This window comes from Sciurus carolinensis, chromosome 13 (genome assembly GCF_902686445.1).
Source record: "Sciurus carolinensis chromosome 13, mSciCar1.2, whole genome shotgun sequence".
Lineage (NCBI taxonomy): Eukaryota > Metazoa > Chordata > Mammalia > Rodentia > Sciuridae > Sciurus > Sciurus carolinensis.
The window spans coordinates 67,748,388-67,774,653 of NC_062225.1; the positions used below are offsets into that span (position 1 = coordinate 67,748,388).

The 26,266-nt window shown below is 38.7% G+C and overlaps 1 protein-coding gene across 6 annotated transcripts in view; it reads right to left on the minus strand.

Annotated features, from left to right (window-relative positions):
* Rasgrp3 (RAS guanyl releasing protein 3) overlaps nucleotides 1-26,266 on the minus strand; it is a 113,533-nt gene that overhangs the window by 45,620 nt on the left and 41,647 nt on the right. For 5 of the 6 annotated variants that reach the window (XM_047523331.1, XM_047523329.1, XM_047523330.1 and 2 more), the window contains exon 2: nucleotides 6,208-6,328. The gene's annotated coding sequence lies outside the window, so the exon portion shown is untranslated. Of the gene's footprint in view, nucleotides 1-4,187; nucleotides 4,299-6,207; nucleotides 6,329-26,266 lie in introns of all 6 variants that reach the window. The other variant, XM_047523328.1, reaches the window with a different exon arrangement.

Genomic DNA, 26,266 nt, shown 5'->3' on the forward strand with positions numbered 1-26,266 from the left:
AGCAAAAAAGCTGGAGTATCCATCCTCATCTCAGATAATGTGGACTTCAAACCAAAACTAGTCAGAAGGGATAAAGAAGGACACTACATGCTGCTTAAGGGAAGCATAAATCAGCAAGACATAACAATCATAAATATCTATGCCCCGAACATTGGCTCATCCACGTACGTCAAACAAATCCTTCTCAATTCCAGAAATCAAATAGACCACAACACAATAATACTAGGCGATTTTAACACACCTCTCTCACCACTGGATAGATCGTCCAAACAAAAATTGAATAAAGAAACTATAGATCTCAACAACACAATCAGCAATTTAGACTTAACGGACATATATAGAATATACCATCCAACAAAGAACGAATACACTTTCTTCTCAGCAGCACATGGATCCTTCTCTAAAATAGACCATATTTATGCCACAAAGCTACTGTTAGTAAATACAAGAAGATAGAGATACTACCTTGTACTCTATCAGATCATAATGGATTGAAATTAGAAATAAATGACAGAATAAAAAACAGAAACTTCTCCAATACCTGGAGACTAAATAATACACTATTATATGATGAATGGATAACAGAAGACATCAGGAGGGAAATTAAAAATTCTTAGAAGTAAACGAGAACAAAGACACATCATATCAAAATCTCTGGGACACTATGAAAGCAGTACTTAGAGGAAGATTTATTTCATGGGGTGCATTCAAAAAAAGAAGTAGAAATCAACAAATAAACGAGTTAACACTACAGCTCAAAGCCCTAGAAAAAGAAGAGCAGACCAATACCAAAAGTAGTAGAAGACAGGAAATAGTTAAAATCAGAGCCGAAATCAACGAAATCGAAACAAAAGAAACAATCGGAAAAATTAATAAAATAAATAGTTGGTTCTTTGAAAAAATAAATAAAATTGATAAACCCTTAGCCACACTAACAAAGAGAAAAAGGGAGAAAACTCAAATTACTAAAATTCGGAATGAACAAGGAAACATCACAACAGACACGAGTGAAATACAAAACATAATTAGAAGCTATTTCGAAAATCTATACTCCAACAAAACAGAAAACCTTGAAGACATCAGCAAATTTCTAGAGACATATGAACTACCTAAACTGAACGAGGAGGACATACACAACTTAAATAAACCAATTTCAAGCAATGAAATAGAAGAGGTCATCAAAAGCCTTCCAACAAAGAAAAGTCCAGGACCAGATGGGTTCTCAGCCGAGTTCTATAAAACCTTTAAAGAAGAGCTCATTCCAATACTCCTCAAACTATTCCATGAAATAGAAGAGGAGGGAACCCTACCAAACTCGTTCTATGAAGCCAATATCACCCTGATACCTAAACCAGACAGAGACACATTGAGGAAAGAAAATTTCAGACCAATATCCTTAATGAACATCGATGCAAAAATTCTCAACAAAATTTTAGCAAATCGCATACAAATATATATTAAAAAGATAGTGCACCACGATCAAGTGGGTTTTATCCCAGGGATGCAAGGTTGGTTCAACATTCGGAAATCAATAAATGTCATTCACCATATCAACAGACTTAAAGTTAAGAATCACATGATTATTTCAATAGATGCAGAAAAAGCATTTGATAAAATACAGCATCCCTTCATGCTCAAAACACTAGAAAAAATTGGGGTAATGGGAACATTCCTAAACATTATAAAGGCAATCTACGCTAAGCCCATGGCTAATATCATTCTAAATGGTGAAAAACTGAAAGCATTCCCCCTAAAAACTGGAACAAGGCAGGGATGCCCTCTTTCACCGCTTCTATTCAACATCGTCCTTGAGACTCTAGCCAGAGCAATCAGACAAACCAAAGAAATTAAAGGGATACGAATAGGAAAAGAAGAACTCAAACTATCCCTGTTCGCTGATGACATGATTATATATTTAGAGGAACCTGGAAATTCCACCAGAAAACTTTTAGAACTCATAAGTGAATTCAGTAAAGTAGCAGGTTACAAGATCAATGCTCATAAATCCAATGCATTTTTATACATAAGTGATGAATCTTCAGAAAGAGAAATTAGGAAAACTACTCCATTCACAATAGCATCGAAAAAAATAAAATACTTGGGAATCAATCTCACAAAAGAGGTGAAAGACCTCTACAATGAGAACTACAGAACACTAAAGAAAGAAATTCAAGAAAACCTTAGAAGATGGAAAGATCTCCCATGTTCCTGGATAGGCAGAATTAATATCGTCAAAATGGCTATACTACCTAAAGTTCTATACAGATTCAATGCAATTCCAATTAAAATCCCAATGATGTACCTCGCAGAAATAGAGCAAGCAATTATGAAATTCATCTGGAAGAATAAAAAACCTAGAATAGCTAAAGCAATCCTCAGTAGCAAGAGCGAAGCAGGGGGTATTGCAATACCAGATCTTCAACTCTACTACAAAGCAATAGTAACAAAAACGGCATGGTATTGGTACCAAAATAGACAGGTAGATCAATGGTACAGAATAGAGGACATGGACACAAACCCAAATAAATACAATTTTCTCATACTAGACAAAGGTTCCAACAATATGCAATGGAGAAAAGATAGCCTCTTCAACAAATGGTGCTGGGAAAACTGGAAAACTATATGCAATAGAATGAAACTAAACCCCTATCTCTCACCCTACACAAAACTCAACTCAAAATGGATCAAGGACCTCGGAATCAGACCAGAGACCCTGCATCTTATAGAAGAAAAAGTAGGTCCAAATCTTCAACTTGTTGGCTCAGGATCAGATTTCCTTAACAGGACTCCCATAGCACAAGAAATAAAAGCAAGAATAAACAACTGGGATAGATTCAAACTAAAAAGCTTTCTCTCAGCAAAGGAAACTATCAGAAATGTGAAGAGAGAGCCTACAGAGTGGGAGAATATCTTTGCCAACCATACCTCAGATAGAGCGCTAATTTCCAGAATCTATAAAGAACTCAAAAAACTCTACACGAAGAATACAAATAATCCAATCAACAAATGGGCTAAGGAAATGAACAGACACTTCACAGAAGAAGATGTACAAGTAATCACCAGATATATGAAAAAATGTTCAACATCCCTAGTAATAAGGGAAATGCAAATCAAAACTACCCTAAGATTTCATCTCACCCCAATTAGAATGGCGATTATCAAGAATACAAGCAACAATAGGTGTTGGCGAGGATGTGGTGAAAAAGGAACACTCATACATTGCTGGTGGGGTTGCAAATTAGTGCAACCACTCTGGAAAGCAGTGTGGAGATTCCTCAGAAAGCTTGGAATGGAAACACCATTTGACCCAGCTATCCCACTCCTTGGCCTATACCCAAAGGACTTAAAATCAGCATACTACAGAGATACAGCCACATCAATGTTCATTGCTGCTCAATTCACCATAGCCAGATTGTGGAACCAACCTAGATGTCCTTCAGTTGATGAATGGATAAAGAAACTGTGGCATATTTATACAATGGAATATTACTCCGCAATGAAGAATGATAAAATTATGGCATTTGTAGGCAAATGGTCGAAATTGGAGAATATCATGCTAAGTGAGATAAGCCAATCTCAAAAAACTAAAGGACGAATGATCTCGCTGATAAGCGGATGAGGACATATAATGGGGGGTGGGAGGGGCTAGCATTAGGTTTAGGGTTAGGTTTAGAGTTAGGCTAAGGAGAGCAGTAAGAATGAAGGAAAGAAGGACTGTGTAGAGGGAAAAGAGGGGTGGGAGGGGTGGGAGGGGTGGGAGGGGTGGGGGGGAGGGGAAAAATATAATAAACATCATTACCCTATGTAAACGTAAAAAAAAATAAATAAATAAATAAAAAAAAAAAAAAAAAAAAAAAGATGAGTTTGTGAGATTCACAAAGATTTGGAAATTTACCCAAAACCACACAATCATTATGGCCTAGAAGCAGGATTCCATTATAAAATAAAACTTCTGGGTTGCCTTCCTCCATATTAGGAGTTCCCCCAGGATGGGTATCATGAACTGTGATAATTTTGCCCCCAATCTAGTGTGAAGATTACCGTTCTTCCACACCACCTCAGAAACAGGACATAATCTAGATTGTCTGTCACAGAGGTTGAAAGGAAAAGCAGGGGCAACAGCTTTCCTGTCGTATAGAGTGTCATGGGGAAAATGGGATTGGAAACAACATCTCAGAGTTGCTTACCTGGCAAGTGTCCCAGTGCCTGCTTCATTTTATTGAGCAAGTCCTTGATGCCAGATCCACATAGGACTTGGGGACACAGAGAGGCATCATGCTGGAAGGCATGTATCTACTCTGGACAATTTAGTACACAAATGGGAATTGTTTGAAGTCAGTGTCTACTGTATTCTCAAGCTTTGCTTTTTCTGTATTTTATTTTCCTATATCACCTGTTGTATACCAGGCATTGGATTAGGTAGGCATTGAGACAACCAAGATGAACAAGTTGTTGTTCATCTTCAATGGGTCAGAGTCAGCTTCAGAAAGCAAACACACATGAATGACCGGGGGAAGCAATGTCCACGTGCATGAGTGTATCGGTTCAGCTGGACCACCGAACAGTGATATTTGAGTGAGTCTGTTCACCAGGCACAGAACTCTGGAGTAAAAATGTTTTCCTTCAGTTCATTGTGTTAAGAACCACATTTTTGTGCAGAAGGTATCACTCATAGTGGGTAAAAGAGGGGGTTATTTCAAGGGTGCAATAAAAACAACAGACTATTAAATCAATCCTCTCCTACTTTTACTGGTCAAATGATTTGTAAAAGGGGTTTATTGAAGGCATTTGAGATGAATGCTTTTTACCTCCTCTGACAAAGTTGCCTTATCAGTAAAACCTTTCCTGACTACCCTGTTTAAACACCACCGCCCCTCTCACCATGCCCACCTCCCAGTTGGCATGCCCTACCTCCCTTCCTGGATTTATTTTTCTTCATAATACTTATCATTATCTGGCATGCTATATATTTTACTTGTTTGTTTTTTTTAACCTCCTAGCACTATGAAATAAGCTCTGTGACCACAGAGATTACTGTGTTTGTCCTCTATTGCTCTCCTGAATGCCTAAGACTGTGTCTCTCACATACCTGGTTCCCAAGAAGTATGTGCTAAATTAATGAATGAGTGAATTCATGGATAAAGAAATGCATAAAATAAAATTTCCCAAAGCTTATCTTTCAATATGAGTATATGTGTGTGAGTACTAGAGATGCCATCGATTTTAGTTTAATTCACCTATTTAAATCAGTTTTGAGTAAATATCATTAGGACAGAAATTCCTGCCAGCTTCCTAGACTTACCAGGATCTGTCTATAGTCATAATAAGAACCTAATACCTCTTCCAGGACATTTTGGACAGCAGTTCCCTGATTTCCCTAACATAAGCTCCATCAATATGCTTAAAAGTCAAGACTGAACAATTAACAAGTTTGATTAGCTCACAAGTACAGACATTTTTGTAAATCCTTTTATGCACTGAACAGTAAATATATTATTTGAAACCAAATAGCCTGGATTAACCACACTGGTTTTTAGGGTCAAAACTAAAATGATTCCTCAGAGCTGTTTGGGAAGGTGTTAACCTAGCCACAAGAGGTCTGCTACCACAGACCTGTCACTCTGGAGTTCTATTTGTGATCTACAAAGAGCCTGGTGTGCATGAAGAGTCAGGTGGACCTGGCTCTCCAGTTACAATCTGCCTCTGGCATCAGCAGGATAGCATGTGTGTCTCTGCTCAGCATTCTGTCTTCTGCACATTTACCTGAGATCACATTTCTTATGTGTGGACATTATTGTGTCTACAACTGCCTTTTCAGGGATAAAGCTTCTTTACTATCAAAGCAGTGTGCATTTATTATTTAAAATAGGACAGTGAGGAAAAAGGAAAGGAGAAATTTACCTATAATCTCATCATCCTAAAATAACTCTCATTAACAGTATGGCACATTTTTTTTTCTAGGCATATTTATTTATTTATTAGGTGTATTTCTTATGTAATCTAAAATAGTTTTTTTTTAAAGAATAAATCAAAAAACATTACCCTATGTAAATTTATGATTACACAAATGGTATGCCTTTACTCCATGTACAGAGAAACAACATGTATCCCATTTGTTTACAATAAAAAAATAAAAATAAAAATAAATAAAACAAAATAGTTTTTTTTGTTGTTTGTTTGTTTTTGTTTTTGTTTTAAATTACTGACCTGTTGTTTTCACAGAGGTAGATTTCCAAGTCTGAAAGGATATTTAAGGACAGCTCTCATGGTTGGGAAGTGCATTGAGGAAGCAGTTTGTTCAACTTGAATTGTAAGAACTTGTGAAAACCTGAAAAAAAGAAAAAAACAGAATAAAATAAAGGAAACTCAAAAGAATCTTCATGTGTTAAAACATTCCCCAAGGTACTCCTTAAGATATATGTGCTAATGAAGATTTTTTTCTAAACTTCACCCATAAAAATCAATAAAACAGAAAATATTCAAAAGTTATATGACGATGGGATTTTTAAAATCAATTCCTTTTTTTAAATTCAGACTTTAAAAACCCACAAATATGGCAAAACTAAGTTTTATGTATATAATATAAAGTATTATTTTAGTTCAAATATACTTATCTGAGTGGATTACTCAATTAAGAATTTCCAAACATTGACTTTGGAATGTTAGCAAATCCTTAGAGCAGTTTGTTGTGAGAATCATCATATTCTGACCCTAAATCACTCCTGATCATCTCAACGTAAATGTCAATGTTATTTTAGTTCAGGTTGTTTAGTCTCCCAATGGTTTAGGACTTGCTATAGTGTGGATAGTTTGAATTATTTCTAAGGGAAAAGTTCTCATTTTAAAGGGGCTATAGGACTTGGATATAATTCAAAGACCATAATAATGTTCATATAGCAAAAAGACTTTCATTAATATGACTTGTGAATTCTCTATCACCAAAAAAATCAAATCTTCTAAAGTTGCCCAGGACAATGAGAACCATGCTTCCCAATTTCTGAAATAATAAAAGGGAGCCAATTCCATGTGCCTATTCATTAACAGATATAAATTAGCACCCAGGTTCTTGACTCGGAACTTTTCAATTAAAAAAAACAAAAAACAACGAAGGTTTCAACATTAGATAACCACTAGGAGAAAGTTTTACTCAAATCGAGTAAACTGCCATCAATGCAACTTGCTTAATGAGACTGTTTAAAGCATTAGTAAAGTAACATAAAGGACACCCACCACGGGACCTGCAAAATATTAGGTGGTCCTGGAAGATGTCTCCCTTTGACTGTCCTCCATCCTCCCTTCAAATATTTAAAGCCTTTCAAGTTGAGGACTTTCAAGTTGAAGTACAGAACCAATTAAAGAAGTGACAGGAAGAGAGATGTTCATTTAAAGATGGGAAAGGAAATTGAAGAAGAAAGAAACCGTGGCACTAGAGCGCTTTGTAGTGGGCAGGTGGCACTATCATCAACAAGTGACTCCCGTTCCTGAAAGTTCTCAAGCCAACTTTAGGTAAATACTGTCAAAGAGGGTGCAGACTAACTTTTCAGAGGGTGCCTAGAAACTAGGCCAACATGACAAGGAAGATTTCTCTCGATTCTGGGACTGAAGGGTTTATAGGGTAAAATATTGTATCTGGTAAGTATCAAGAAATTTCAAAATGATGTTGCCATATTAGAATTTAGGACTGTCTTGTCTCTAGTATTATCTTTATTCCCAGAAAAAAAAAAAAATAGAAACCCTTGGGCTGGGGTTGTAGCTCAGAGGTAGAGTGCTTGCCTAGCACATATAAGGCACTAGGTTCAAACCTCAGCACCACATAAAAATAAATAAATAAGGTATTGCATCCATCTATAACTAAAAAAAAAAAAAAAAATTTTTGTGGTGCTGGGGCTCGAACCCAGGGCCTTGTGCTTGTAAGGCAAGCACTCTACCGACTGAGTTATCTCCCCAGCCACTAAAAATGTTTTTAAAAAGAAAAAGAAAACCTTGAAGATGCTTTTCTCCCCTTAGCAGATATCATCTTTATGTATAAACAACCACATTTATGTCACATTTCATGTGACCTTCATAATGAGACAAAGAAGTTACTCTAAATGTCTAAATCCTTTGTGAAAACAGGTGGTAATTAGTGGTAATTAGTATAAACCTTTAAGTTTTGGATTCAGTAATAGGAAAGACATTTAAACTTTGAATGATGATTAATTTTTTTTTTTTTTTTTTTTTTTTTTGGTACCAGGGATTGAACTCAGAGGCGCTCCACCACTGAGCCACATCCCCAGCTTTATTTTAGTCTCACTGAGTTGCTTAGTGCCTCACTTTTCTGAGGCTGGTTTTGAACTCATGATCCTCCTACCTCAGCCTCCCAAGTCACTGAGATTACAGGTGTGTGCCATGGCAATAATTAATTTTGAATTATAATTAGTTTATCTAACAAATATTTATTGAGGATGTATTAGACACCAGATGCTCAGGAGGTACAAGATTGGCTGCTAGAAGGTGTTGTGGGGCAGGTGAAAGAGAGGATAGGTAGTTGACCAAGACAGACACAATTATTGCTTTTACACTATAGCAAAGAATTAGAGAAATAACTAAAATAAAATATCCTATGAAACACAGAGCAAGGATCCAAAGGAGTCTTAGGCAAAGATGGCAATGAAGACAACTTGAAAGACATTTGACTGAAGCACTGGATGTGACACAAGAAGAGAGAGTATTTTAGAACAGCAGGATAGGCTATGAAGGAGGACTGGCTTTACCTGAGGGGCAATGGGAAACCATTGCTTCAGACGTGAGTTCCTTAGGAAAGGGGCATGACCCATTCTGGATTTTTTGTTTGTTTTTAAGGATTCCTTCAACTAAAGTTCGGAGAAGAGATTGTAATAAATTCCTACACTAAAGATGTGGAACTAGTCAATTACAACCATCCAAGCAAGAAATGATGCTTGTCTAAATCGCCATGTAGCAATGAAGACGGAGAAAGTAGGTAGTTACAGAAAGTACTTTGAAGATAGATCCAATGAGATTTGCCGATTGATTGGCTATAGGAAATGGGCAGAATGAAGATTTCCAAAATTTCTAGCTAGATATTTGGTTGGATTATGGTACCATTCCCTCAAGACTGAGAAACTGAGAAGAGGGGTGGAGAAGCAAGTTCATGGGAGGTGCCTTTTTGAGTTAGAGATTGTCCATGACATCCAGGGGAGCATTGAGTTAACTTCTGGGTAGCTGCATGAGATTTCAGAGTTGAGCCTTCAGCATGTTAAAGTGCTAAGAGTTAACAGAAAGGCCAACCGCAAGGATGAGACAGTGAGAAGTTAATTCATATAACATTGTTCCTGGAAGGGAAGGAGTGAGACTCAGGCACTTGGCTAAAGTAGAGGCCACCTCTTTGAATACAATAGCAGAAAGGGGGCGGGGGATGGAGCATCGGTAGACTCATCATTCTGGTGACAAGAATTTAAGGAAGATCTTGTGTGATGTCTTCTACTTACTCTAAAAAAGACTAAGGTCCTCTATTGGAAAATAGGGTAGATACAAATCTGAGGTTTATCAACAGGAGAAAATTTGCAAGAGACATTGTGAAGGACAGAAGAGGAAAACAGAAGTACTGAGATTACTTCCATCAAGAGCCAAAGGCTGATGTTTCTCTTCTGGAGTTTATTTTGATAGGAAGTTCAGTGTTCCTTATTCTTCGGGCTATTATATCACCCACTTGTGTCATGTTTCTAAAATTATGTTGGATAACTCTTCTGGAACAACTTGTATGGCCAGTCTCTTCTGGGTTCCTGTTGCTATGATCTTGGTCATGCGCTCTGCAAGTGAGCCTTAGAACCAAAGCAGGCCTGGCATTTGCTAGATGGCGTCTTCAGTAGATCTCAGCTAACACAATGTAACATACTGGACCTACCTTTGCCTGACATGGTGAAGAGAAAGCTAAGACACTTACTGGAAATGAAAAAACAGGGAAATTATTCTCTCTATAATTTGATTTGATGCAGGGTATTTCTTTTTTCTTTTTCTTTTTTTTTTTTTTTTTTTTTTGGGTGGGAGAGGAGTAGGGATTGGACTCAGGGGCACTCGACCACTGAGCTACACCCCCAGCCCCATTTTTTTTTTATTTAGAGACTGAGTCTCACTCTGGCAACTTTAACCATAGGTAGCTTCCTTGCCCACCGCCATCTCTTTCCCAACCATGCTTTCTGTATCTCTGCCCTGCCATTCACACCCTCCAAGGCCCTCATTATGTTACATATAAAAGTTCGTAAGTTACACGATATCATTACTGTTTTTTCCCAGTTCACTCTTCACATTTGGTAGTCTTGGGTTATTTCTGCATTGGTCTCGTCTTTCTTATTTTTTTGTACCTGGATTGAACTCAGCCACATCCCCAGCCCTATTTTGTATTTTATTTAGAGACAGAGTCTAACTGCATTGCTTAGTGCCTTGCTGTGGCCTTAGTGCCTTGATCTGGCTTTGAACCCATGATCCTCCTGCTTCAGTCTCCCGAGCCGCTGGGACCACAGGCGTGTGCCACTGCGCCCAGCCTGCTCTTGTCTTTGTTTAACTTTCACTGTCAATTGTTTCAACTTCACTCCTTGGTTCTTTGAATTTCCATTTTTACTGTTTCCTCTGATCAATGGCTCTTCCCAGTGGGTTGCATCAAAGATTTGTTCACATTGCTGTCAAAGTTGTTTCTGTCACAAACCTAGTAGAAAGGACACTGAAAATGGGCCAGTGCTTACGGCAAGGTTAAATCATTGTAAATGTGGATGAATGACACAAAGTGTAGAGTACACATTTTTATCCCCGTTTATGGATAATAGAGCAATATCTCCAAAGGTTATTGAATAATGACAATAGGGAGCAAGTGTGGACAATGCTGTATTTTTCAACTCTAAAAGTACTTTTTCCCCCCATTCTTGCTTCTGATGGGCTTATTTAATGTGATAATGAGATTTTCCTGGGTCCTAAATTTTTGTTATTTGTTCACTTGTTTTTCTCTGCAAAGAGCTATTACTGAATTAATGGGGTACTAATGATCAATGCTGTCCTGGGCTTTAGAAAATCAAGTAATATCAACGTATGAAAATATCATGTGTTGTTGGCAATGCAGTGTGAAAGACACAATGTTTAATCCTAAGTATTGTCCTAAAGCTAAGTATTGTCCTCATTTCACAGATAAGACATTGAGACCTACAGAGGTTAAATTACTTGTCCAATACCATGTTTCTAGTTAAGTTGCAAAGCCAGTTCTGACTCCAAAAATTTATATTTTTTCTGCTACCCACATCAATTTTAGCTGTTGTTAAAGCGCGTCTATTAGATCAATTCCTAGGCATTGTCTAGAATACATGTTTGCTATTCCCTGCACATAGCTCCTAAGCATTCGATTACTGGCCCTATTGTCTGAAAATGAATAACCTCCATTATCACAGCAAACTTCGCAATTCAGGAGGTCGCTAGGAGTCAGTAAGCAGCTCAGAGCTCATTCCACAAGGCTTCTTTGCATGTTGGTAAAAATCAAATAACAAGATTTAGCTGTACTTTATTTTTTCTTGGTTACTGGCATTTAACGTTGGCAAACAGACCAACTTATTTACAGCCACCTGACATAAGTTGAACGAGAAATGAGAGTCTTAAAGAAGCTCTAGCAATAAATACTGTGAAATTCTGGAGTCCAGTCACAGGAGTACTTTCCCAGCATTTGGCTGGAACTGAGCATGGGAGAGAAGCAATATATACACATTCTAGACACTTGCAGTCAGATGTCTTCCAGATGGACACATTCAATCACACTGAAGGGTTACAACTTGCTATGACAACTCAACGTTCAAATCACAAATAATGTCCTCGAAGAAGACCAAGAACTAGGCTTGCCCCTCCCCCACCCCCACCGAGGAAATTAAGATTTTAGACTCTGGGAAAATAAATTTCTTAAAAATCCATGTTTTCCTTTTCTGAAGATGCCAATATTGTATTCTTTAGAATATTGCCTATGACCCGATGCTCTGGAAGAACCTGATTTCAAGTCCCCAGAAATCAAGTCACATTCCCTTATTCCCTTGATGTATTTACTTCAGAGTGAATTTGATGATGATGATGATGATGATGATGATGATGATGATGATGGAGGAGGTGGCCGCCAGAGTTATATTCAGTGATTTCTGTGCCAGTCATGGTGTTGAGTTTTTTACCCAAAGCATGTGGGGGAGGCCATGCCCTTCCCCATCAACCAAGTAACAAACAAAATACAGCAGAATCTTGGTACTTAATTGTTACTAAAATGTGCAAGGAGAACTTTCTCTTTTTTTTTTGCAGTGCTGGGGATTGAACCCAGGGCCTTGTGCTTGCAAGGCAAGCACTCTACCGACTGAGCTATCTCCCCAGTCCACAAGGAGGACTTTTGATATGAGTTTTGCCCTGGTTATCAACTTCTACTCGGTACTTGGCACTGGTACCCACCATGAACAAGAAGACGTTTTCAATACATGCATGACTGTAAAATGCTTAGGAATCCTCCCACTGGAGCTGGATGACCACATCTGAGGATCAAATTCACATGAAGGAGGCCTCATGGGCATAAAGACATCACATAGAAAGTCTCTAAAAAGCTGAAAGACATGGACAGAAGGAACAGCACAAAATGTCTGTCTAATCTGCCATCACCCCTTATTGGGGTACAGCTGCCTGTCTCTGAAAATACCAGGAAAGCATTTTAAAAACTGAGTTCTAAATTGCTACCCAGTAATGCAGTAAGAGGCAATAACATAATGAAAGATAGCCCTCTTTTCACAGAAAGATATCAGTTTGATTAACAAAAAGTCAACATTTCTTAATTAACCATTAAGCACTGCACTATGGCTGGAGATGTAAAGAGCCCATTCTCAGGAGTCCACAGCCTTGAGCAGGAGAAAGAGTATAAACCAGCTCTCGTAAACCAATGAGCCCAGAAGACCAGTGACAGAGACAGACGCTCAAGGTGCCATGGGAGCCAGAAATGGGAGCAAATTCAACCTAGAGAGCTAGGAAGACTTCCAGTGCATTGTTTTATGGGTCATGAAACTAAGATAGAAAATACAGGCCAAGTCCAATGGAATCAGGCAGCAAGGTAGTTGGAAATATCTGAGCATGATTTCAGAATTGGACATAAATAGATATGAGCAACCTGCTATTAAGAAATTTATCATAAGCCAGGTGCAGTGGTACACACCTGTAATCCTAGAGGCTTGGGAGGCTAAGGCAGGAGGATCGCAAGTTCAAAGCCAGTCTCAGCAACTTAATGAGGCCCTAAGCAACTTAGCAAGACCTGTCTCAAAATAAAAAATAAATAAATAACTTTTAAAAAGGCTGGAGATGTGACTCGGTCATGAAGTGTCCCCTGGGTTCAATCCCTGCCCCCCCCCAAATTATCATCATATAAAAAAAGGAATAAAAACACATATAAGACAATCATACATAAGACAATCATATTTATAACAAAAGCTGATGAGAGAGTGAAATAACTGGGGTCAGGGAGAGATGCAGTGAGTTCTGAACTGTTTTTGTGAATTTAAAACAAGGCACAAATAAGAGAAAGCATTACAAAAACATAGGGGGTGCACAGTGCCTTATTATTATTATTATTATTATTATTACTAATTTTATTGTCAATTGTTTCACAATTGACAGTGATTAAGTTTAAAAGGTAAATTTCTTTCCTTCTCTCTCTTCTTGTGTGTGTGTGGTGGGGGTTGGGGTGGTGGAGGGGAGTGCTGGGGATTGAACCCAGGGATGCTTAACCACTGAGTTACATCCTCAGCCCTTTTTATTTCTTATTTTGAGACAGGGTCTCACTCAGTTACCTCAAACTTGTCATCCTCCTGCCTCAACCTCCCCAGTGGCTGGGATTAAAATCATGTATCACCAAGCCCAATAAAAGATAAACTTCTTGCATTACTTTGACACTAATTTTGTACTCATAGAAATACACCCACCTCAGAAGATGTAATATGAATTTCTCTTCTAACTGAAACTGTACTCTGTTATCATCTAAGTGAAAACGCTTTATTCCTATTTAGAATTCCATATGTTTATACTACCCTTTTATGGAATGGTAAAGTCTCAGTTTAAAATTACTTCTGAATCAGGGATTTGGAGCTAGACTTTTTATTGGAACCAATTAAAAGTAAAGTATAGGAACCCAAAAATGTGTTTTTAAGATTATTTCTGTGCTCCCAATTAAATTTACACAGCCTGAAGCCCAAAATTAGAAGGCTCCTCTTAATGACTTTGTCATTCTTTTTTATTCCAGATGTTTCTTATACAGCAAACGTTTCTTCCTTGATCCAGTAGGCAGTGACGTCTCTCACCCTCGCATCTAAGCCGTTAATTTCCTGAAAAGAAATCACAGTACATACCTACAAAAAAAAGAAGAGGTGACTAGAACATTCTATAGTGTCTCAGTCCAATTTAACTTCTTTTTATTTATTTATTTATTTTTAGGACTTTAAAAAAATTTGTTCTTTTTAGTTATACATGGGAGTAGAGGATATTTTGACATATTTATACAAACATGGAGTACATCTTATTCTAATTAGGATCGCAGTTCTTGTGGTTGTACATGATGTGGTATATTTATATGTGTATACATGAAAGTCCATTCCACTGTCTTTCCTATTTCCTGTCCTCCTCCCTTCCCTTCATTTCCCTTTGTCTAATCCCATTTAACTTCTATCAGGCTCACTGTTATCATGTCTAACATGAGATAAATCAAGTTACTTTCCCTCCTCATTGGAACCAAAGAATTCATTTGAAAAAAGTTTAAAGAGCATATATCATAATGAGAAGAGAAAAAGGAAGTCCTAAAATTGTGAAATGTTCCAAACCAAATGTGTAAAGTAGCTCTTTGGAATTTAGAGTATATTTCCCCGTTAGAGCAATGTTATCAACATATTAATAGCATATTTACATGTGGGGAACAAGGAGGTCAGTAGAGATCCACCAACTTGCTGCAAAGAACTTTGGGCATTCTTAAGAATTTCAGAGGCTTGCAACACTGGTTCCTTGGCATGCCAAATTAGGCTTTGGAAATTGTGCCACTCCTAAAGGCTAGAATCTGGTGGGTGTTTTTGATTTAGAGAGACAGAGAAGGAGAAAGGGAGAAAAGGAGAGGAAGACGGCTTTTCATGAACCAGCTGTCAAAGAGTTAGAAGTAACCAAGAAGTGGGAATAAGAATTTTTGTGTATAGGTTATAAAAGGAATGGAAAAATCAATGAGTTCTAATTTACTAAAGTGTGAGCAGAGGGAGACAAAAGCAGGGGGCCTTGCCCCTCCCCTGCCAGCAAACTTATCAGGCTTCTAGAAGCAGGCCTGGCCTCTCTCCTGGCTGCCACAATGGCGGACTCATCAGGCCTCTAGATGGACTCTCTCCTTCTCACTGAAGCCAAATCAATCTTTCCACCTTGTCAGATCGATCACCAAACTTCCCTCTTCAAAATTCTGGCACAGTTCCCCCGTCTTCTATAAATCTCTGTCTTCTATGGCACGTGAAGTCTTTCATCGATGGCGACTCACTCCTTGTCTACCCAGGCCTCATCCTTTTTACTCCACCACATTTTATATTGCTGTGAAGAGGAACTTCTTGTCCACAGTCCTCTTGCTTTGTATACATTGTCCTTTTCTTAATCGCCACCGCCAACATTTCTGCTTGGTGACACATCCTCGCTCTTAAGAATTCTCCCTCCTGAACTCTTCCCCAGACTTTCTATCAGTGTATGGACTTACTTCATTCTTTGCATGATTTATGTCGCTGAATGATTCTGTCTCCCCAGTGGTTTCTTAAGAACAAGACTGTGTTTTTTGAGCCCGCAACTCAGAAGCATCTCCTATATCTTTATGCAGTTACCGTTCTCTGCCATCTTATTCTTCCAGCATGGTCTTTAAACTTTAAATTGGTGTCTTCTCTAATTCTCTTTTCTAATCTTGTTTTTGTCTTGAACTTTTACTTTTGCTTATTGAGTTAATTTAGTCTTTTCATAGTAACATGCCCATAATGGAATTTCAAGACACGCTTCCAAATTTTTAGTGTTACATGGAATAAAAATACACTGACTTCTTCTTCCATTTTCTCACATTTAATACAACTTATTTCTGAGCCAGACACTGTGATTAACACCACAGAGGAAATCTAAGTATGTATCAGGTACAGATTGTGATCCAAGAGGACTTAGGATCTAGAGAGGGGGACACACATGAACAGAAGTTATGATCCATTATGAAAGAGTCAGGAGACTCCCAGGACTGAGCTGTGACTTGAAGTATGAGTTGCACGGAGCACAGACAAGAAGAAAAGTAGTACACACAGAGAAAAAATGACCCTGAAAAAGAGAGAGGCATGGAGGAGCAGGAATATTCAGAGGTTGGTGAGGTCTTAAAGCCAGGAGTAAAGTATATATTTGTTAATTTTTCTGTGCAAAAACATTTTGGGGTAGAGAGAAGGACTACAATTTTCTGAGCATCAGAACAAACCTGTGGAAGTCCATGTGATAGAATCCAATGGAGCCCTTCTCTGTGGGTCTGTGAAGGCTTTACAATCTCCCACATTCCATAACGAGTTCTTTTCTGAGTAAAGCCCAATGGTTAAGAGCATGGACTCTAGAGCTAGACCATTGGGACTAATTCTTTCTGGCTTGTGGCTTTGGGCAAGTTATTCAATCTGTAGTGTCTCTAAACTATTATTTATCTAAATAATTGGGTAGTAACAGTATCTATGTGGTAGTGGTGTTATGAGAATTAAATAAGTTAATAACAGGTAAAGTGCTTATTAACTGTCACATAGTCCTTTATTTAAATTTAATTTTATTATTATTATTATTATTATTGGTACCAGGAATTAAACCCAGAGGCACTTAATCACTGAGCCACATCCCTTTATATATATATATATATATTTTTTTTTTTTTTTTTATTGTAAACAAATGGGATACATGTTGTTTCTCTGTTTGTACCCTTTTTATATTTTGAGACAGGGTCTCACTAAGTTGCTTAGGTCCTCACTAAGTTGCTGAGACTGACTTTGAACTTGGGATCCTCCTGCCTCAGCCTCAAGAGCCGCTGGGATTACAGGTACTTGCCACCATGCCCAGCAGTACATTTTCAATGAATTAATATTTTCCTAGAAAATGACCAAATGACCCCTACCCAAGGGATAAAGTATTTCCTATTTATGTCAGTTCTTTCAAATTCATAAGCCACACATATTTTATGTACACGTGTACATTTTACAAAGAAAGGGAGAGAAGGAAGGTAGAAGGGGGGGGAAATGTAGCATAGGCTAGAAATTTGAGTCACGAACTGAGAACTAGTGTAAATTCCATTTTTATTGTAACTTAGTTCCACATTTCTGAAATAAAAATCTATAATCTGCATCTTACTCTGTAGTACTCATTACTTTGGCAGGTTAAATCTAGCTGTTTTTAGATATACAACCCAACCCATTCAACTATACTTTATTGATGAGTTACAATCTAATGTTTAAAGTATTCATAAACATATCAGACAAGTTATAAAGGAATGCAAAGACACATATCTGACTCTGAAGAGGTTACAGATCAAGAGCGTTCAGTAGATACTGAGAGAAATGTCAGTAATATCTCACGTGCACCAGTGAGTCCTGAATGGGATCCAAGACTCAACATGGCAGATCTTCTGTGGAATGGAAATAAAACCACGTTGGGCAGTGAATATTACATAAAGACATTTCCATAAAAGTTTTGCTAATGGATTTACTAGTCACAATAAGGCTGTTGAAGAATTGAAATAGTAAGTGAAACCAAGCTGGGTACTAAAATTAGAAGGAGAACCGCACCAGCTTCTGTGGTAATCTGTGGGGATTTTACAAGCCTGCAGGTTTCCACAATTTTAGACCCTCGCCAGCCTGCATCTCACCACAGTATCTCATTTCCAGTGGCTTCTTTTCAATATTTGCTTCTAACTTCTTGCCCAGGAAACAGAGCATATTTTTATTGAATCATCTTCATAGTCTCTAAGTATTAATCACACAAAACCCTAAAGTATTCACAAAGCATTTATGTCAAAAGATGCTTCCTCACAACTAAACGCGATACAAATCACTTATATCTATATTGTCAAAAAAGAAAGATGCAAAGGAAAATATTTAAACCTCTCATTAACTTATTACTATATATATTTTGGGGGAGCAGAAGACAAAAAGTCACCATGAAAAAAATCAATAACTAGTAAAAAATACTAAAATCTCTAAAGCTGTATCTACACATGAAAAATTCAGAAGTGCTCATGACCCAAAGGCTGCTACCTTCATGAATTTAAATCACTGTGTAAGAAGTACAGGTTTTGTAAGAGGGTATTGTCATTGTTGACATAGTTTTCAAGCATTGTTTCTGTCAGGTATAGTTACTCAAAATCTAAATTTGCTTTTGGTTAAGGCAGTCTTTACTTCAATAATATGCTGTTTATGAATGCCAAACATCTCTATTTTTTTTAATCTAGAAAATAGCTTACATCATCTAGATATATCTGATGCAATATGGGTCCTATCTGAATTATTTCAATGAGTATTTTTTTTTTATCAAAGACTATATTCACAGCAAGATAATGGTACAAATATCATCAGTGATATCTCACACAGGTGTGCCTGTGGACCCTAAAACACATCATGCTTTCCACAATAACCCCAAAACTCGGACTCTGATGCTACTGAAATTAAATATGAGCACCATGCCTATTAAGACATTATAAATAGTGCTCTCAAATGCCTTTTTCTTTTTACATTTGTCTCCTTACCTGACAAAATCTATTTCATTACTAACAAATAATAAACCACATTCTTATTTTCTTCTTCAAATTGAACAAGGTGTAAACTACTAAATTCTAACTCCCCCAGCTTCCACAGATTATAGAATTGGCCAGAATATAGCCCATAGCCATTATTTTGTTGTTGTTTGCTTTAACGAAGCTTTAAATTTTTTAAATTAGTTACAAAAATGCACAAATCAAAACTTCCACATTAAAAAAAAATCCAGTTGTCTAAATCCTTGTAGAAAAATCTGATCTGCCAGTTTTAGCACTGCATACCACAAGGCAACACTTGGTTGGATTTGAGGAGTGACCTCCCAGTTCCCGAAAGTCCCCACTGTCCTCTGTTGTCTCCCTAAACTGAGACCAAGAACTATTACCATTTATCATCTCATTGTGTATATTTTCTCCATTACCAAGTTTAAGAGAAAAGTGAATGATCACTTGTCCCAAACAGACAGAATTTTTCTTGTCTCCAATCCACTTTACTCATTATGTCATTATGTATCTTCTTGTCTTGAAGACATTTGAGTTTATAAGTCCCTACCACTGGGTAGCCGCTGACATCACAGGTGCAAAAGCTCAGGAGGATCCCTCAATGTGAAATCCTCAGAACGTTACTATTTGTACAGTGGATAAGGGAGAATAAAGACAGTCATTGTGCTTATTTAAGCCTTTTGGCTTGTGTTCATGTTGAATGAACATATGTCAGTGGTTCATAGACACAGTGTAATCACGTCTGTAATCCCAGCGACTCAGAGGCTGAGGCAGGAGCATCGTGAGTTTGAAAGTCAGCCTCAGCAACTTAGCGAGGCCCTAAGCAACTCAGTGAGACCTTGTCTCTAAATAAAATATAAAAATGGCTGGGGATGCGGTTCAGTGGTTAAGCACCTTGGGTTCAATCCCCACTACCAAAAAAAAAAAGTAAATTAGATTCAAAGGGAAAATTTCACCTCTTGCCTGAGCAAGGAGGTAAGTTTGAGGCTTTCTACAGCACTTGTCAAACTTGTTTAGGCTAACAAATTGTGATTTATTTCCATTTATAATACCCTTAAAATGTCTAGATTTTGCAATTTCCTCAGATCTCTGATTTTCTGTAGTAGAAAAGTTCTTGTCATCCACAAAACAGGTGCTCATTAATGATTCCCTAAGAGCCTGGGACTTGGTGCCAAAGCCCCCTCAACACTTTATTTTGTAGATTTGAAAGATTAAGGGAAAATAAAATGTGCATAAGCTACTTAAAAAAATATGTACCTACTCATGCTTAGAGGCAAGTATTTTCAGATTCCATACACTAGAGTTATATAGTTTCACTCTCTCTCACTTCCTCCCTAAACTCTTCTGCATTTGACTACAACAAGTTCAATAGCTTACTTCTCCAAGTCAGACCATGTAAATCACAGCTATTCATCCTGGTGGACTGTTCAAGATAATTTCTTATGGATAATTTCCAGCTTAGACAAAAGGAGTCACATGCATGATTGGTAACTATGCACGTTGGGCTGGTATTACTTCTTTGTTATTGTTTATTACTTTAAAAAAAGAGAAACCAGAAACCTCAGAAGGGTTATTTACTGGTCAGCACAGCTGCAGGACTGGTTTCATCCTCTTGCTCATTCAAGCCTCCTGATGATGTTTTTGGTTTGCTCAGAAGAAACTGTTGTGCTACTAAAGAAGGAGAGTGTGGTAGTTAGGAGATACAGAGAACATCTCCACTTTTCGAGGTGACTTTTTTTTTTTTAGTTAACATATTAATACTTCATTCTAAAAGGAGAGCTTCAAGGTCAAAAGGATAACACGATTTGCCCAAGTTTAAACAGTGAGCTAGTGGATGAAAGGAAAATGTTCTATTGCAGTGAGCTTCCATAGAATCTAGAGTCCTGTGGGCTCTCTTGGACATAAAAAGTACACATGGCAGAAGACTGGTCTTCAAGTAAAGCACTTGCTTGAAAAAGTCAACTTTCTGACCTGAATCCACGCTTTTGCCATTTAAATATGGAGAAATGATGCAGCTAGCTATATGCTGTTGATTGTGGGATTTCTGCTTACAGGTCTGATTGTAAGGGAATTTAGCTCTTTGATTTTACAAAGATTATTCCAACCTCATTTTCTCACATTGTCAAAATAACTTTTCTATTCAGGGATCTATATTTGATACTGGGGATTTTAGAAGAAAGCTACAATCTCTGGTAGGTGGATACTGGGCGTCTGAAGCAATTCTGGGTATCTGTGAGTTGGGTAGAGGGGAGCTGATGGAGGTGAGTTGAGAAGGTGTTCTTAAAACTCAAAATGGTCTTGGCACAAAGACATTTGTGCATTCCCCTTCCACAGTCCAAACTCACTTCAACGGTTCCACTAGGCTTCAGGACTCTGCCCCTTCTCCAGCAGAATTTGGATTTGCTAGTCTAAAACTCGAAGTTCCTTTTGTCCTTGTTGCCAAAGTCCAACCACATCAGAAAGCAGCAGCTTTATCAACAGGCATAAGGGTAGGGTACATGGATTTTTCAGGAGTAGATACTGCCGAGGTTCCCAGTGGTTCATTTAGAGCTTGAGTAGTTTCGATCCTAATTGTGGAAAGAAACTTCCCTATCTTACAAAATGGAACTATTCTGACTAGGGAGGATACCTACCTCTGACCAAATACCTGAAAGAAAAATAGGAAAGGTTCCTAGGTGCAGATAGACAAACTGCCTTGTGAAATGAACACCTACAGATGATGTCCAGAACAAGGGCACAGCAGGCTTCTGTGTGGTCGACATACTTACTGGGTCACTGTGGACTCAGGAAGCCTGTGGCAGAGAGAGCCGGGCCCCCATGCACCCCCCAGAACATGTACTCACTAGAGTCTCCCTGCTCCCTCCCCTGCTCCCTCCATGGATCAGTAACCTTGAGTGCAACTACTTTAGAGGCCGAAGCAGTTTTTAGGGTAGGGGTTGGTCTTAGTTTAGATTGCTATAGCAAAATGTCATAGATTGGATGGCTTAAACAACAGAAATTTATTTCTCACAATTCTGGAGACTGAAAAGTAGGAGATAAGGTGCTGGCCCATTTGGTTCCTGGTGAGGGTCCTCTTCCTGTCTTGCAGATGGTCACCTCCTCTGCATTCTCACAAGACAGAGAGGGAGAACAGGAGAGAGCAAGAGAGGGAGAAAATGCTGCTGTCTCTTACTCTTATGAGGATAACAGCCCTAGCAGATCAGAGCCCCAATCTTACAACTTCCTTTAACCTTAATGACCTTTATTTCGGTTCTGCCTCAAAACAGTCACACTAGTCAGCACTGGGCTGTACTGTCCATCAGTCTCATGGGGCACCTCCCACAGGGCAGACCAGCCAAGTTGTGGCTCCAAGGCTGCCTAGACAATCACATCGTTCCAATCGCTTCATTAAAGCACTCTCCAATGACCATCTATTTTGCTAGTGTTTGGATCTGGAATGTCATTCAAAGGTCCATGTATTAAAATCCTGTCCCCAATTTGGTACTATTGGGAGGTGGTGGCAACTGCAAGTGGTGGAGCCTGGTGGGAAGTTTTGTAGTCATTGTGGGCATGCTGTTGAAGGGAATTGTGGGACCCTGGCTTTCTCTTTTCTTTACTTTCTGGCCAAGAGGTGAGCAGATTTTGCTCTGTCACATGGTCCTGCCATGATGTGCTGCCACAGGCCCAAAGCATTGGTGCTACCTGATCATGGATCTGAAACCTCCAAAATTGTGAACCTTTTCTCTTTATAAGTTGATTATCTCAGATATCTGTTATAGTAACAGAAAGTCGACTTACACCCTTTTCAAATATGACTTATAACAATGAAGACCAATGGCATTTTATTGACTTAAAAACTACAAAAGTTGGACATTGGTGCACTATGGTCCTCTAACTAAAGAAATCAATAGTACATGTACCCTTTCCTCCATATCAAGTGTGACTTTGAATGTATTTAATGTCTTTCTCTCACTTTGTCTTATAAAATAATTCAAACAAAGAGTTAATGGTATTATTTTTTGCATTATGAACAAATACATTGGAATAGAAAGGAATTAAGTCAATTTCCAGTTGGTTCATCAATCAACCAACAGCCAATTGTTAAATATTACATTGGTTTTCTTTTCTGGGTGATGTTTTAAATGTTTTCTGTTAGTCTAATTAAAAGTGTGACTCTAGTAGGACAAAATAAAAATAGTGTCTGTCTTGGGCTCAGTATCCAAAGAGTCCTTTACTAACTCAACAAAAATGCCTCTACCTTCCAGACACTATGCCAGGGCTGGGGATCCAGTGTTGAACAGAATGGACCAGGTCCCTCACCAACAGCATGTATTGTTTAATGAGGGAAACCAGCATCCAACGTGCAGGTGGACAAAATGGTAAATAATTACAACAGTAATGAGAGTTGGGAAGGAAAACCCAGGTGGGGTGTAAGCCAGAGAGAGGCAAAAGGGAGCATGTTAGCTGAGAGATCAGGAAACGTCTCTTTGAAGAAGTGAGACTGAAGCCAGGAGCTGAAATGTGGAGACTGATTCAGTTTAGGATGTAAGGGAACAAAAAGCCTAAAAAACCAGCTGGACCATAATTCCATTTACTGGGAACTGGAGACAGCTGTAGGATGGAGGGAGTAGGAACATAGGAAGAAATCTAAGTTGTGTTATAGCTGAGGTGCCTGTGAAACTCCCGTGGGTGGGGTTCTGGCAGCTATTTACAAACGTAAGGAAAGCTCTTGGGACTTAAGAATTGGGACTTATTTGAAGTTACAGGCACTGTGATGGTTTGTATTTAGACTATCCCCCAAAGTCTCAGTGCCGAAGGCTTGTCACACAGTGCAGCAATGTTCAGAGGGATTTAGGAATGTGATTGGATCATGAGGGCTCAGACCTCATCACTAGATTCATCCAGCGATGTGTTCATAGCTAACGGCATTATTGATGGGGGTGGGACTTAAGGAGGAGGGACCTAGTTGGAGCAAGGTCACCAGGGGCATGCCCTTGAAGAACAAAACTTGTCTCAGCCCCTTTCTCACTCTCTGTCTTCATCTCTTTGCTTCCCAGCTACCATAAAATAAGCAACTCTGCTCTATCACATTCTCCCCGCCATGATATTCTCCCTCACCAAGGGCCTTTAGCAAAGGGGAAAAGCAACCATGGACTGAAAACTCTGAAACTGTGAGCCAATAAATCTTCCTCCTCTGAGTTGATTTTCTCAGGTATTTTGTCACAGTGAGAGAAAGCTTAATAACACAGGCATGGTTCTGATCACATGGGAAGAAAGTATAAAGAGAGGACATGAAGTTCCACCTATAAGCCTTGGACTTTCTAACACAGAAAAGTCAGAGAAAGGATGAGCAAAGTATCCTAAAAACTTAAAAACATGCCACCGGGTCACCCGAAAATTGTGCTCCTAGAAGTTGAAACAGTCAATGTGTTGAATGCTATTGAGAAAAATAAGAATGGAAAACTATCTGTTCTTCAAAATTTTGCTACCAGCAAGTCACTGGTGATGTTAACAGGAGAGCCTTAATTGGAGTTTTGGGCAGAAGCGAGGCTGATGCTATTTGAAGAATAAATGGGAAGCAAAGAAATAACGACAGTGTGTAGAGAACACAAGCTTAACAGGTTGGTCTGGGATTGGAGTGAAGAGAAGTTGACAGGATATGGGGGGCAAAAGATGTTATAAAAGATGAGCCTTAGTGAAGCAGCACTCTGCACTGATGGGGACGCTCTAACAGAGAGGAAGAAGGTAGAACTCAGAAAGAAGAGGTGATCATCAAAGGTAAGGGATGGGTGAAGTTGTGACATGAATGAAGGAGAGCAAGGTTACAAACACAGAAGTGATTTAATTAGCAACAAGAATTGGAGAGTATCATAAATTAGAGATAGACAGTGAGATATCAGTGTGGCAGCAAGAGTGTATGACATCGGCCTTGTTTTATTACTATCTTTAATTTTATTTTCTTATTTTTGCTGTTTATCACAAGCTGTTTCAATCCATTTCACCTCCTTTCTCCTTCCTGAGTTTTTGAAGAAGAGGAAAGAGACAAGCAGAAAAATGAGCTCCCCAGTCCCCGGATGAACTGTCCTATGACTTTGGACCTAACAATCCTTTGCTCTGATCAACAATGTGGCCCTTATTGCTTTGAATATTTTTCTGCCAACTAAGGATCAGCATCTTTTGCTTGCCAACACTGGATCTTTGGGGCACCGGGGAGTCCTGGCAACCTGTCAGCTCTGCTCTATCTTTCACGGACCTTATTCTGATGGACTGGGCATCTTACATCTCACCTTCATGCGGTGCAGAAGCAACAATGATTCATTAAGTGGACGAGGTCATCGCCGCTGACTGTGGTTTCAAGAGAAAATGCTGGGATGACCCCTCTGAGGTGTTGGAAGGCGTATTGCGCTGAGAGTTTTTAATTGACTGGTGTAGTCCAGGGTTTCTCAGTCTGGGTACCATCGACATTTGGGGCTGGATAATTCTTTGTTGTGGAGGCAGCCCTGTGCCTTGTGAGATGTGGAGCAGCATCCTCACCTCTACACCCCAGTGGGGACAGCCAAACATTACTTCAGATATTGCCGACTGTCCCTTGGAGGGCAAATCACTACCAGTCAAGAACCACTAATACAGACTGACATGATATCAAAACAGAAACTGAAAAGACCATAAAACACCTAAAATATTTTCTAGTATCAGAATGTCTGCTTTTCATACAGGCAAATGACTGGCTATTTGACTGAATTTTTCAGTTTTCAAATGAATACTAGATGTCTTCATCAACAACAAACATTGGATGAATACATCTTTTGAACACCCTCTCAGTCTGAATTTTTTGTTTTTTCTTTTTAACATGGTGCCAGGGATTGAACCCAGGGCCTTATGCATGCGAGCCAAGCACTCTACCAACTGAGCTATATTCCCAGCCCCTCTGCCTGATTTGTGTGTATGTGTGCCAGGAATTGAACTCGGGGCCCTGTGCATGCCAAGCTGATGCTCTACCACTGAGCCACACCACACATCTGGCCCTGTAACTCTCAAACCGATCAGCAGGATTTAATGTGTCAAAAGAGTTGAGAACATTTAAAAAGTTGTTCAAGTTCAGACTTGTTCCCCACTTTCCTCACTGGCATAGTTTGGCACTTGTTTTATTCCTATCTTTAATTTATTTTATCTTATTTTTGCTGTTTATCACAAGTTGTTTTAATCCATTTCTCAGGAAGTCAGGGGATACATATGAGTAGAGCCATTTTTTTTTTCTGTATGTAAAGAACAAGTTCTTTTTTCTGAGAACATTTTATCTTCTCTCCCTGTTGCTCAATCACTCCCACTGAGCAATCTCATGATGATTCTGTAGAGTGGAATCATTGCCTCTTTATTCTAAACCATCTCCTATGTTGCATTCTTACTCTGCAGAGTTGTCAGAAGGCAGGGAGTGATGCTCAATGGGAAACTCTTAGAGGCTGTATCCAGTCTTCAGGC